This window comes from Chamaea fasciata, unplaced genomic scaffold, assembly GCF_029207755.1.
Source record: "Chamaea fasciata isolate MVZ Bird 193981 ecotype frontalis unplaced genomic scaffold, bChaFas1.0.hap1 SCAF_1, whole genome shotgun sequence".
NCBI lineage: Eukaryota > Metazoa > Chordata > Aves > Passeriformes > Sylviidae > Chamaea > Chamaea fasciata.
Genome location: NW_027094086.1, coordinates 3,039,955 through 3,053,277, shown reverse-complemented (window position 1 = coordinate 3,053,277; position 13,323 = coordinate 3,039,955). Strand labels below are relative to the sequence as shown.

At 43.7% G+C, this 13,323-nt stretch overlaps 1 protein-coding gene across 8 annotated transcripts in view; it reads right to left on the bottom strand.

The window, feature by feature from the left end:
• TSNARE1 (t-SNARE domain containing 1) overlaps window positions 1-13,323 on the bottom strand; it is a 458,033-nt gene that overhangs the window by 285,641 nt on the left and 159,069 nt on the right. The window lies entirely within an intron of this gene.

Here is a 13,323-nt window from a genome sequence, read left to right as displayed (position 1 = left end):
TATCTGACTTTGAACCTTTCATTATTAATAGACTGCTCCCCAACTTTGTGATTAATTCACTGTAGAACCTTAAAAATTCACAAGACTTCTTTTCTCCATCCGAAAAATGAAGAAATAAAACTAGGACCTAGATTTTCAGCATTTCTACTGAGGCTTTTAAAATGCCTGTTGCTATAGTACTGTGAAATCTTTTTACAAATGAGTCTGAAATATTACCAGCATTTCAAGAGGTAATTACAAAAGGAAAAAAAAAGAAATAAATCACTATTTTTTCTTGTGTCCTTTACAACCTTTAAACCTGGATTTGTAATTGAAGTGCAAACTGACCTTTATAAACTGTACAGCATCACTAAAATACATTATTCTGCAAGGCTTGGGGGAATTTTCCATGCTCAGCAATTCAATAATCTCACTTGCTTTCATTTCTGCTCTCCAGACAATGTGACATAGCTGGATTTTCCTTCTTACTCCAGTGGCAAATCAAGCCAGAGGGACTGAGGAGCTTTATCAAAGCTATAATCTAAATCTCCTGTCAACTTGCTGCTGTCACCTGCTTTTTGGCAAATAACTCAGCTGTCTTGCCCACCTTCTCAAACAGCAGTTAATACCAACCCATATTAAATCCCATTTGCAATCTGCTACCTCAGAAGGTTCAGTGGTCCATATAGAGAAATGATCCATCAGCAGCAGCTGAAATAGCTGAGATGATTTTATCTCTAACCTGGCTGTACAATAACACAACTGCAATCATGTGCAATACCATAAACCCAGCCAAAATGTCAGGCACAAGGCTTTGCTACAGGGTGATTACACAGAGAGGAAAAAAAAGTGCACAAAGAGCTGTACATGGGGAATTGCTGCAATCCTGCACAGAAGCTCCCAAAGTAGTGATCTCACAAACCTCCTTCAGTTCTCGGGAGCCCATCCACAGACAATCATTTCAACAGTGCCCAAACCCCTGCTCTGCCCCAGTCAGCTCTGCTCCCTGCCAGTACAATCCCAGCTTCTCCTGGTTCAGATGAGTTTGCATTGTCAGGGCTGTAGAATCACAGAATTTTAGTTGGAAAACATCCCTCAGATAATCAACTCCGACCCTTAACCCAGCACTGCCAAGACCGCCACTAAACCATGTTCCCAAGTGCCACTTCTGTGTCTTTTAAATCCCTCCAAGGGATGGGGACTCAGCCACCTCCCTGGGCAGCCTGTTCCAATTCTTGATAATGCACAGTTTTTTTCCTAATATCCAATCAAAACCTCCCCTGGCACAACTTAGGCTGTTTCCTCTTATCCTATGGCTTGCCATTTGGGAGAAGAGATCCCTCACCTGTTTACAACCTCCTGTCAGGGAGTTGTACAGGGACAAGGTCTGCCCTGAATCTCCTTTTCTCCAGGCTGAGGCCCCCAGCTCCCTCAGTTGTTCCAAGTGCTCCAGAGCCTTCCCCAGCTCTGTTGCTCCTCCCTGGACACATCCCAGCTCCTCAACATCTTCCTTGTTGTTCTGCTCTCATCCCCTTCTTTCCACCAGGGACAAATTCACCTGAAAAAGAGACACCAATTTACCTCCCCCCCCATCCTGCAGGCAGCAGGGTTTTTGTGGATCAAAGAGCAACTTTTGTCACCCCTTTTCTTTTACACCTTTTTCCTCAGTCAGTCCTCTCCTTCAGCTTCCTCTGGAACCCTGAGGTCGTGCACAAAGCCACGCTCAAAAACACATCCAGGAGGAGTATTTTGACTCAGGGGTGGTACAGGCTCACCAGGCAGCACAGATCAGCTACATTCTATATTTGGCCATAGCCAGGATTTTTCAGTTTGCACCTCTTGGGATTCAGCACCAAAACCAAAATCTGCTGCTCCATCTCCTGCTGCTGTGTTTGTGTTTCTCCCCAGGTTTTGCCTCCAAGAAGCAAGACTCGACTCCGGTCACAATCACCTCCCCTCAAGGCGATAGATTTATCCTTTTTTTTTTTTCCCAAAAGGGGGTATATTATAATTTACAACACCCTCCAAAAGGGTGTTAGACAAGAGTTTGGCACACAGGGTTAACATTTCATGCAGCTTAAAGGAAAGAAAAGGAGAAATACAGCTGAAACAAAACACTCTCGAATGTTGTAACAAGTTCGCTTTACCTGCACCTTTCATATCATCATTGTTGCCATGGGACCAAGTGGCAGAGCACTCGTGGCACTCAAAACCACTCAAACTTCATGGAACTGTTTACTGCTGCAAAGAGAAGGGATTCAAGTGTGCAGTTTGAACCTTCTGTAATTATTTACTGTACCAATACTAAAAAAAAATAACTTCAAAAGGAGGTTGAAAATTCCCCCTCAGCTGGTTTAATCCCTAAGGATGCACACTAGGGAAGTAAGATTTTTTTTTTTCCCATTCAATCTAGAAAGAAAATTTCCATTTTGTGACACTGCAATCTAGGAAAGAAGCATGACATTACTTGTTCATTTTTCTGCAAGACTGAATGCATGAAGATCACAGGATGCAAGCAGGGAAAGTCTCCACGTACAAATTGCATCTGTGTTTTGTGAACAAAGAGAATATAAGCAGACAGCAATATAAAATATCCTGGTAAACACATAGAATCCCCTCGAGGTTTCAATTATTTCAAAATAAAACACATCTGCTTCTTGAACACTTGACCTTCAGCTTTGTTATTCAAAAGGATGTTGTGGACCAATGGCTAATCACAATTATTTTCTGGAGTAAATCTGTTAATTCACATGCTATATGAAAAAAAGCTGTGACATTAGTAACAACAAGTCAATGTTGCATTAAAATCCTTTCCTTTCCTTTCCTTTCCTTTCCTTTCCTTTCCTTTCCTTTCCTTTCCTTTCCTTTCCTTTCCTTTCCTTTCCTTTCCTTTCCCTTCCCTTCCCTTCCCTTCCCTTCCCTTCCCTTCCCTTCCCTTCCCTTCCCTTCCCTTCCCTTCCCTTCCCTTCCCTTCCCTTCCCTTCCCTTCCCTTCCCTTCCCTTCCCTTCCTTTCCTTTCCTTTCCTTTCCTTTCCTTTCCTTTCCTTTCCTTTCCTTTCCTTTCCTTTCCTTTCCTTTCCTTTCCTTTCCTTTCCTTTCCTTTCCTTTCCTTTCCTTTCCTTTCCTTTCCTTTCCTTTCCTTTCCTTTCCTTTCCTTTCCTTTCCTTTCCTTTCCTTTCCTTTCCTTCTTTCATTCCCCTTCCCTCTTTCATCTTTTCTCTTTTCTTCTTTTTTTTTTCTTTTTTCACCAGGCATTTTCCACTTCTATTTCTCCAAAACACTATCCCAAAGACCATCCTTATCTGCCTTACCCAGATTCACTTCAAACAAGGCAGGAAAAGGGGTTTTAACCAAATCCCGTATTAGTTTCTAGCTCTGGTGCAAGGTGTCCCTGCCCAGGGCAGGGGGTTGGAACTGGATGATCTTTAAGGTCTCTTCCAACCCAAGCCATTCTATGGTTCTTTGATTTCCCTCTGACCTCACAGGAGTGCTGAACTTGGAAGTGTTATTGGCCAAAAAAACATCTCCTTCCTCAGTTTAAGCACCCGATGTCCACACAAGTAACACAAAGATCTGCTTAACCCCTGGTGTGCCTCCTGCAGTGGGCAGATAGAGGGGTGTCTGCTCAAAGGGTTTATTCCTGATGGAGCAGAGTGTGAAAGGAGCGACCCATTCAATACCTGCAGGAAAAAATGCAGATATTCATCCCAGAGTGAGTGCTCCAACAAGCAACAGATCAGCAAATCCTCCTACTCTGCTCTGAGATTGGACTCTCTCTCTTTCTCTCTCTCTCTCTTTCCCTCTTTCTTTCTTTCTCTTTCTTTCTTTCTTTCTTTCTCTCTTTCTCTCTTTCTCCTCTTCCTTCCTTCCTTCCTTCCTTCCTTCCTTCCTTCCTTCCTTCCTTCCTTCCTTCCTTCCTTCCTTCCTTCCTTCCTTCCTTCCTCTCTCAAGCACAGCAGACCATCCAGAGAATGCTAATTTCTCCCACAGATATCCTGCAGAAATATGGCTGAATTTGGGACTAATGGCACTAAAACCCACCATAAAAATGCAGTTGTCCTATCCCCTCTTCAAGAATTATTATTTTTTGGCCTAAAAAAAAAAAATACAAAACTTGTACTTAGAGAGCCAGAGGGAAGTTGCTTCAGTCAGGATCTCAAGTCATTAGAAAAACTTCCTGCCTGTGGATATTTCAACCCAAATATAAAATTATTTTCCCTCTGCAGGCTATGCTAACAGAATGTGATCTTGTCTTGCACTTTCTGTAACTCTGCAGGAGGAGAAAGGCAAAATATCTGAAGTTGGTTTGTTTTTCAAGGTGAGGGAGGATGAATTTTTCTCTATTGACTCAAAATGCCAATTTTTAACCTGATCATATCCCACATTTCATTGCTAATACATGAAAATGTCAAAAGACGTAAACCCTTAATTAAAAAAACTACTATTTTAGTAATATTAAGAAAGGAAATTTGCATATTTTTTAATGATTAACTTCAGAAAAGCATCTGAAAAATTAGCAAAACTATCATGGTAGCCCAAGAGATGAAAAAAGAAGGAACACTTTATTTTATTTATTTCTTCGTCCTTCTGTCACCCATAAAACAAAAAAATAAAAACAACATCAGTGTGAAATCAGCATTTCCCAGATAAACATCTAAGAATAAATTTATGAAAAAAAAAACCAACCAAACCAAACATGACAGTATTTTTACACATAGCAATATCCAGCTACACTTCTGGTAGTGTAAAATTTTCTTGCTACAAATAGAGTGCTCGCTGGGGGATGCAGTTGGCTTCCAAAACGAGAGATGGAAGGGCTTGGAAAATAAGGGAGGTAATGTGCATGTCTCAAACAGTGATAGCTGGATGGTCATGGAGCCAGGAAGGATGGTTGGCAATAATAAGCTGTGAGAAAGAACAGGATGTGGCTGCAGAAAGGCAATGCAGAGGTAGGGCAGCACTTTTCAGGGAAAAAAAAAATCCTTATTTTGGCTCCTGGAAATCAGCACAGCACAGGCACAGGAATGAGGTTGGGAATGGGGCATGGACTGAAGGGGGGATCAAGGTCACCTGAGATGCTTGAAGGCTCCAACTCATTTCCAGACAGGTCTAGAAGAACAGGCTGTGCATGACAACCGATTTGGATGGAAAGAGAGAAAAAAGCAGAGAAAACTTATCTGTGAAAGGTAACTCTGTGAAGTCTGGGGTACCCCAGGCTCCTGGACACCCCATGAGCTGGATCAATGCCCGAGCCAGCACTGGTGATCTCTCTTTCTCCTCTTTCTCCTTTTCTTCCTTTCTCCCTGTGTTTAATCCATGTCCCTCTCTTCCCTTTCACCCTACTCCCTTATCCAAAACCTACCGCCTTTTGCTTAAACAGGAAGTCAGGGACTAATTTATACTGATTTCCATGCTAAATGTGCAATTTGCTAATGAATCTTTGTAAGCTTGTGTGGATCCTGTGACTTTTGCCATTCCTTTTGACCACAAACACCCACAAATCTCGGGTGTTCCCTTCCCCTTAAGGGTGGGATGCCACAGGAGCAAACACTTTTCACCTGGGGCATGAAAGGTGGGAATTGGGTGAGGAGAAGGATTATTTTTCCATTACCTAGTCACTGGCAGAAGACAAAAACCATCTCACTGTTTACCCAGATCTGAGCTCCAAATGGCACAAAGACCATGGGACACTGCTGCAGACGCCTGGAGGAAATGTGCAAGGACTTGGGCTCACACTGTGATAACTCCTGCTCCTCATCCCCCTTGGAGATGTTACAGCCCTGGTGTTTAATCAGCTGGACCTAAAGCCAAATCTGCAAACTGGAGATGGGAATGAAGATATGTGGGAAGGCTTGGGCTCCAAATCAATGCAGTTTTCACCAGCACTGAGTGTGCTATTCTTCCCTTGACTCTGCAGAGCTCTGAGAAGAAAAACCAGGGGGGGCTGGTGGACAATAAGCTGTCCATGAACCAGCAAAGCCCCTGTGGCCAAGAAGTCCAATGGGATCCTGGGGTGCATTGGGAAGAGCATGGCCAGCAGGTCAGGGAGGTGATCCTGCCCCTCTTCTCAGCCTTGGGGAGGCACATCTGGAGTGCTGGATCCAGTCCTGGGCTCCTTAGGACAGGAGGGACATGGAGCTCCTGGAGTGGGCCCAGTGGAGGGCCACAAACATAATTAAGGGACTGAAGCATCTCTCTTCCAAGGAAAGGCTGAGGGAGCTGGGGCTGTTCAGCCTCAAGAAAAGGCATTTGAAAAGGGAATCTCATTAGTTTCTGTCAGTGTCTGCAGTGAGGTGTCAGAGCACGGACCAGGCTCTGCTCCAGGGGCCCAGCAATGGGACAAGAGGAATGGGCAGGAACTGATGTCCAGGAAGTTCCACCTGGACATGAGGAAGAACAACACAACCCCACTGCGGTGCCTTCCAGCCTTACTCAGGCTGTGATTTTCTGTGATTCTTTGATCCAGCACTGCACTGAGGAGAGGACAGAAACCATAAGCTGAGACATGAAAGCATCAAAAAAATTACACAGGCAGCAGCAGCAGGAAGAGACCTTCAAGAGATTATTGATTATCCCCCAGATGCCACCATTCCTTGTCATCTCCTGAAGGATCCATCCCTTGCCACAACATATAATCATTGTTCCATCACTGAAGGGTTTAAAATCCCCAGCCCACATCCACAACCCATCTTGATGTGGGAAGACACTTCTGCTTTGACCAAGGTTTCTGGCCACCTCAGAACTCTGGCAAGGACAATTTTGGGAGAAAAAACACTGAAAAGAAAAACTTTGCTGACAGATTGATTTGTAGTGGCCATTAGAAACTGCTCGAGCATGTGAAGGGATACTCCAAGGACCTCTCTAAGCAGGGCAGGCAGTTCAAAAGTGTATGAATTTATCATCATTGGAGGATTCTGCAGTTCATCACCAGCTTTTGTAATTTATCACAGGGATGTCACATCTCTGCAGCTCTGGATTCTTAAGGGTGAGATCTGTCACATAAATACAGTTATTAAGGGAGCGAGTGTATTATACAGTTAAATGCAAATGTTGCAATCTGGCAACCCATTTTTACTGCCAAAACCTAGAAGGTTTTTCCTGTCAGAAATTGATGCCAGCAGCGATAAATGGGGGATAGATAAAGTTAATCCGACTGCTTTGAGTTGAACAGGGAAGGTATTACTTTGAAGGGTTTAACATATTAGCGGAATCAAAATGACATTTCAAAATATTTATGGAAATCTTTTTTTTTTTTAAAGCTTCTACAAGCAGTATAACAAAACCATATAAAACATTATTAAATTCTACCCTTAATTAAACATGCTGACACTTAAAAGCTTCTGTCTGATTTGCTTTAACAAATCTTCTTTCCGTAAATTATGACTTTAAAACATCATTCTGCTCTAAATGAATCTGCATTCCAGATGAATTAAAACCTTGTTAACAGACACTTTAAAAAAATAAAAATTTAAGCTATACCTCCACCTTATCAAACATAATGGTGGAATAAGAAGAGAAGAAGGAAACAATATTCATAAGTAATAACTTAAGTGAGAAAAAAAAAGGCTTTACTGTTTCATGTCTGTTCAGAAAAGCTGAGGGGTGTGGATTCATCCACCTCTGCAGCAGGTTGGTGAGGCTTCAAGCCGTGAGGAGAACTATTCACCCTCCCTGGAGCATCCAGAGGAACATGGGAATGTCCAAAGATCACTTTGGTCCAGCTAAGGTACAAGTGACCCCACAGCTCCCCACAAAAAGCCAAGGGTTACTATGTTTCTTAGTGTAATATGGGTTAGGTGGGAACAAACTGAGTCAGCTCAAACATTCACCCCGAAGGTGAAATACCAGTGCCAGTTCCCTCATTTGAATCAGGGGGTCACAGGGTGTCCCTTGAGATGTCCCATGTGCCACTACACCTAATGCTGCCATTTCAGAAGTCAAAGAACAGCAACTCCTGCGCCAAACCTGCCAACCTGGGCCACCTCAACAGCCCCAAGAGTCATCAATCACATCCTGGGCTGCATCATAGGAAAGGGTGGCCAAAAGGTCAAGGGAGGGGATTCTTCCCCTCTGCTATGACCTTGTGAGACCCCACCTGCAGGGCTGTGTCCAGCTCTGGGGTCACCAACATCAGAAGGACGTGGAGCTGTTGAAGTGAGTCCAGAGAAGACCACAAAGATTCTCTGGGCACTGGAGCCCCTCTGCTCTGGAGCCAGGCTGGGAGACTTGGGGGTGTTCACCTGGAGAAGGGAAGGCTCCAGGGAGACCTCAGAGCCCCTTTCAGAGCCTAAAGCAGCTCCAGGAGAGCTGGAGAGGGACTTTGGATGAGGGATGGAGTGGCAGGACAAGGGGCAATAACTTTGAACTTAGAAGGACAAGTTAAAATTGAACACTGGGAAGAGACCCTGGCACAGGCTGCCCAGAAAAGCTGTGGCTGCTCCATCCCTGGAAATGTTCAAGGCCAGGCTGGATAAGACTTTGAGCAACCTGATCTAGTGGAAGGTGTACCTGGAAGGGGAGTGTTGGAACTACACAGCCTTTAAGGTCCCTTCCAACCCAAACCATTCCATGGTTCTCTCACCTCACCAGGATGAGCTGAAGCTTGACAGGGTCCAGAGACCAAGAAAATGTAGGGAACCACCTTTAGGTTCTTATCCATTAGAGGGTGTAACAACCTGTTTCAAGCAAAACTCACACATGAGTCCAATCCATCACAAACTTACTGATTCTATCCTGAATGTCAACGTGTGTCAAAAATGCTTCTACAAATCCAGCACAGCACCTCAGACTGAGCCTGAGAGCACTGAAGAGCTTGTGGCTTCAGTCTTGGACAGGGATGCCTTTCTTCCCAAAAGCAGCACCCCAAACTGACAATACTTCACCCTAGGCTTCCATCAATTTGAGGGTGGCAAAATAAACTGTTTAAGTGATTTTTACTGTTCCCCCCCCAAAAAAAAATCTGCAGGTGATGATGCAAATTTCCTGGGGAAGGGTGAGGAAGATGGAATTCCCTTCAATCCCAGTAAAAAATATAGCAATCTATACATGCATGTCCAAAGCAAAGAGGTGTTATGTGGGGTCAATATTTGACCAAAAAACAGGTAAGAGCAGAAATACAAAAGCTGCACTTTCAGTCTCTTCCAGGACTGTTGTCTCACCCTGAAGCAGCTCAGATCTCAAACTCAGCTTCCCCACTTGGAAAATACTTTGAAACTCCTTTGTGGCCATAGGAATTCTCTGCCATGCACCAGCGTAACCAAGATTTTGTATCAGTTTAATCAGAAAAGCAGGTTTGCTCTTTCACATTGTATAGATGTAGAACTGAGCCCTTCATCAGGTGCAGGAAAAAATCCTACATATTTCAATGATGTGCACTTTAAAAAAAAAATAATGCCAGTGGGAAAAATGAGGTGAAAGATGAAAGTATTTTTTTTTCTCAAATCATGAGAAATCAACACTTTTTTTTTTTTTTTTTTTTTTTTTTTTTTTAGTAAATCTCATCAGTGCTAAAATCTCATCAGTGCTAAAAGCCCCAAAAATATCTTTCTTATAACTCCTCCTTAAACAGGCAAATTCTTCTGCTAGTGACTAGTGAAGGATCCAAAAATGCCATGGAGTGTGGACTCATGGGCTACATCCCAGACACAACTGAAAAATGGTAATAAACTGTGACTGTGACTCAAGGCTCTTTTTCTTCTTGACCTTGCAATGGCACGAGGTCAAATGTCCAACAAGGTGACAAACTCCTCTCTGAGGTAAGCAGCACAGAAGCCTGGTTTGGATTGCCTGGATCACTTCTGCAGCCACCCATCCTCCAAGGAAAGGACATCAAGGACCTTTCATTGCCACCTCAAGTTCAGTTTCTGGCTTCCAGGCAGTCAGCAAATGTCTCTTGCAGCCTGCATGGCCACTTTGCTTTTCTTGGGATCACAGTAAGACAGGGTCAGGTTATGTGAAAATGGAAGACATTTAATTTTTTTCTTCTTCTTCTAACACACCTGTCAGAGAGCATTGTCCAGGTTACAGGGAGGCTTTCATTTCCAGCCACTTTGTGGAGGACGTTGGGACACCAAAGAGCTACACCAGCCAAAAGAAAGGAGAGTGGTTTTCACTGTCTCTTGGAGACAGTGCTCTACCTGGGTGTTTAATTTGATTTGCCTAAATTAAAAACTCGTTACCTTCAGTGCCTAATGTTGGAGAACTCCCTCATCCCACACACTCTGGCTAAGGAGGCAGATAAATGCCTTGGAAGCCTGGATTATTAAACCAAAGGTCAGAGAGAAAACAAATCAGTCGATTTTTCCTGCATCACTGGAGAAAGCCTCGGCTTTGCCTCCTGGCCTTAGCTCCTCATCCCAGCTCCATCCGCCTTTCTTCCCCTTTGCTCCCACTCCCTTCCCAATTAATCCAGGGTCAGTTGCATTCAGCCAAGAGCTTTGTATGGGCATTTACATTTTACTTGCCAGCACATCCAGCTCCAAGCATGCAGCACACAAATATTTGTGCTGGCTCTGGGAAGAGCTTCGACCAGGATTACTCACTTTGGGTCTGATATACACCCTGCTCACAGCAGCAGCCAAGTCTGTCTCACTGACTAGAGCTGGCACTCCATGTGGGATGAACTCTCCCAAATTTACTTGCTACAGATACAACCCCTATTCTGAAAGACTCAGCTCTCAAAAGCAGAGAAACCATTTCAGAAAAGGGAATAGACTAATTTGACAGTAAGAATCCTGCCCTTGTCTGATGTCTGTGTGAGTCCTGTGCTTAAGAAGCAGAAAGTCTGCCTGGATTTGAAAAGGAAGCAGGTAACTTTGGGGTTTTTTCCTGTTTGATCAGGACCCTGCAGCTAGGTAAGCAAACACTTCTGCCCTTCACAGTCCAAAGTGGCTGAATATCCTGTGTGGCAGAACAATTCGCCATTAATCCCTATTCCCAAATACTATGCCTTCCCTCATTTTCCTAATTTTAGGTGGCCTCGTTTTAGGCAGAGTGACAGCCACTTAACAAGTAGAAATTGTGGCTATTTTACTACTTAGATACCCAAACCCATTATCATCTTCCCAACAGCCAGGGCTATAAACCTGCCAAATGCTCCCTCACTGCTCCCATCTTACAAGCTAGAGGGTGTTCAAGGAGAGACATGCATCAGCCTCTGAAGGAGAGGGGTCAGGGAGCAGAGGAGGAAGATTAAGCCATGATTTGCAGCTGGGAAAGCAGAAAGCACTGCCCCAAAGGTCTCACCTGAAGAGCTGACCCTCCTCAGCAGAGATCTATGCAGCCCTGCCAGCTCTAGTGATTCATGGCACGCTGCTTTCTGCTGGTGCAGCTCTCATAGGAGACAAGCACAAGTTCTTGCAGAGCTCTGGAGGCTGTTTGCCTGCAGCTGGTGATGAGAAAGGGGGGCAGTGGAAGGACATGTCAGTGTTGGGACAGAGTGACAGAAAGGGAGGATTGAGGGGAAGGGAGCTGCTGGTTCTCCTCAGCAGAGTACCCTGGTACTGCTCTGTATGGAGGTACAAGAAGTCAAACAGGAGAAATGGGAGAGCCATTAGACCATGGGGAGAGGGGGTGAACCAGGAGACAGCTGGAGGAATTCTGGGGCTAATGGCAGGGGTAGGGAAGCAAGGTTAAAATTTTAAAAAAGCTGCGTTTAACTATCTGGACAATTAACAATAATTCCGAGATCAAAAAAAAATAATTTGTGCAATTAGTGCCTTATGCATCTATTTATGTAACTGCTCAGGAAAGAGGAAAATTATCTTGCCATGTTTCTGGAGTGCTCTGAAGAGTTGAGGAATTGATTCTTTAATTAAAAAAAAAAAAAAAAAAAAAAAAAAGAGTCATTTAGGAGCAAACACAATATCTGCATGATACAGAGTCTTTCCTGGGCTAAGGATCTCCAGCAGTTATTAAGGCACTTTATGCTGCAAATAATTTTGTACATGTAAACATCTTTCCTGATTACATCGATCTCCACAGGCTGACTTTTTAATCTTACATCCTCTCCAATCTCCTAAATTTACTTCCAAATCTTCTGACTATTTCTACTACTATTTTTAATCCTCTGGTTTGCAAAACAGAGTATATGTGAATTAGGGTAGATCTGATGCCCTGATGGAAGCAATGGATTGGAGAGAAGAGGAGAGACATTGCAAACAGGTTTGAGAGTTTATATTGCAAAGAGAAGGTCAATCAAGCCCATCAGGCAAATAAAGAAATAAACCCCAAATTCTCCTCTTTTTTCACAGCCAAATCTCAGCAGGAACAGCAGTCATACACATGAAATCAGAGACATACCCCAAACTGTTGATTTTTGCCCGCACGCTGCTTGAAGGGAGGCACCTTTAATAAATTGTGCTACATTTGGAGAATGTAGCACAATTTGAATTTAGAATTCTGTAATTAGCACACATACAATGAGAGCTAACTGTGCATGTTTGTGTGTACACAGCTCTGGAAGAGGGAGTTTAATGAACTGTGTCTCCTGCAACTGCAAATCAAGTTTCATTTTGTCAGCGTTCTGCCGTGTGATGCTGTGATGCAGCTTCCAACACCACAATGCACTTTTTTTCCTACAAAATATCCTCTCCCTTTTTTTCTTTTTTTTCTTTTTTTTCTAGAATCATGGAATTGTTTGGGTTGGAAGGGTCCTTAAAGATCACATGGTTCTAATGCGCTGTACCATGGTCAGGGACACCTTCCACCATCCCAGGGTGCTCCAGGCCCCATCCAACCTGGCCTTTCCAGGGATGAGGCAGCCACAGCATCTCTGGGCAACCTGTGCCAGGGCTCTCCCCACCCTCACAGGGAAGAATTTCTTCCTAATATCCAAGATATACCTACTGTCTTTCAATTTGAAGCCATTGCCCCCTGTTCTGTCACTACGTGCCTCTGTCACAAATCCCTTTTCTCTTTTCTCTTTCCTCTTGGGTTCATGGGCCTTGGCCAAGTAGAACTGGGGGGTAAAAGAAAAGGAAAAAGGAAAAGCTACAGAAACATCTGTTTTAGTTTAACTCCAGCCAGCAGCTAACCTCCCACAGCTGCTCATTCACTCCTTACTCACTGGTGGGGTGAGAAGCAGGAAAGGCCTTGACTCTGTGCAGGAACTGCTCAGCAGTAACTAAAATATCCCTGGATTATCAACACTGCTTTCATTACAAATCCAAAACATACCTTCATACTGGCTACTGTGAATAAAATGATAAAATTATCTCCATCCCAGCCAAAACCAACACAGCTTCCTATTCCAGCTTCACTTAACATAAATATCCACCACCCCCAACAACAAAAAACCAACCAATAACAGAAAAAAAAAAAACACCTCCAAGAACCACAGAATGC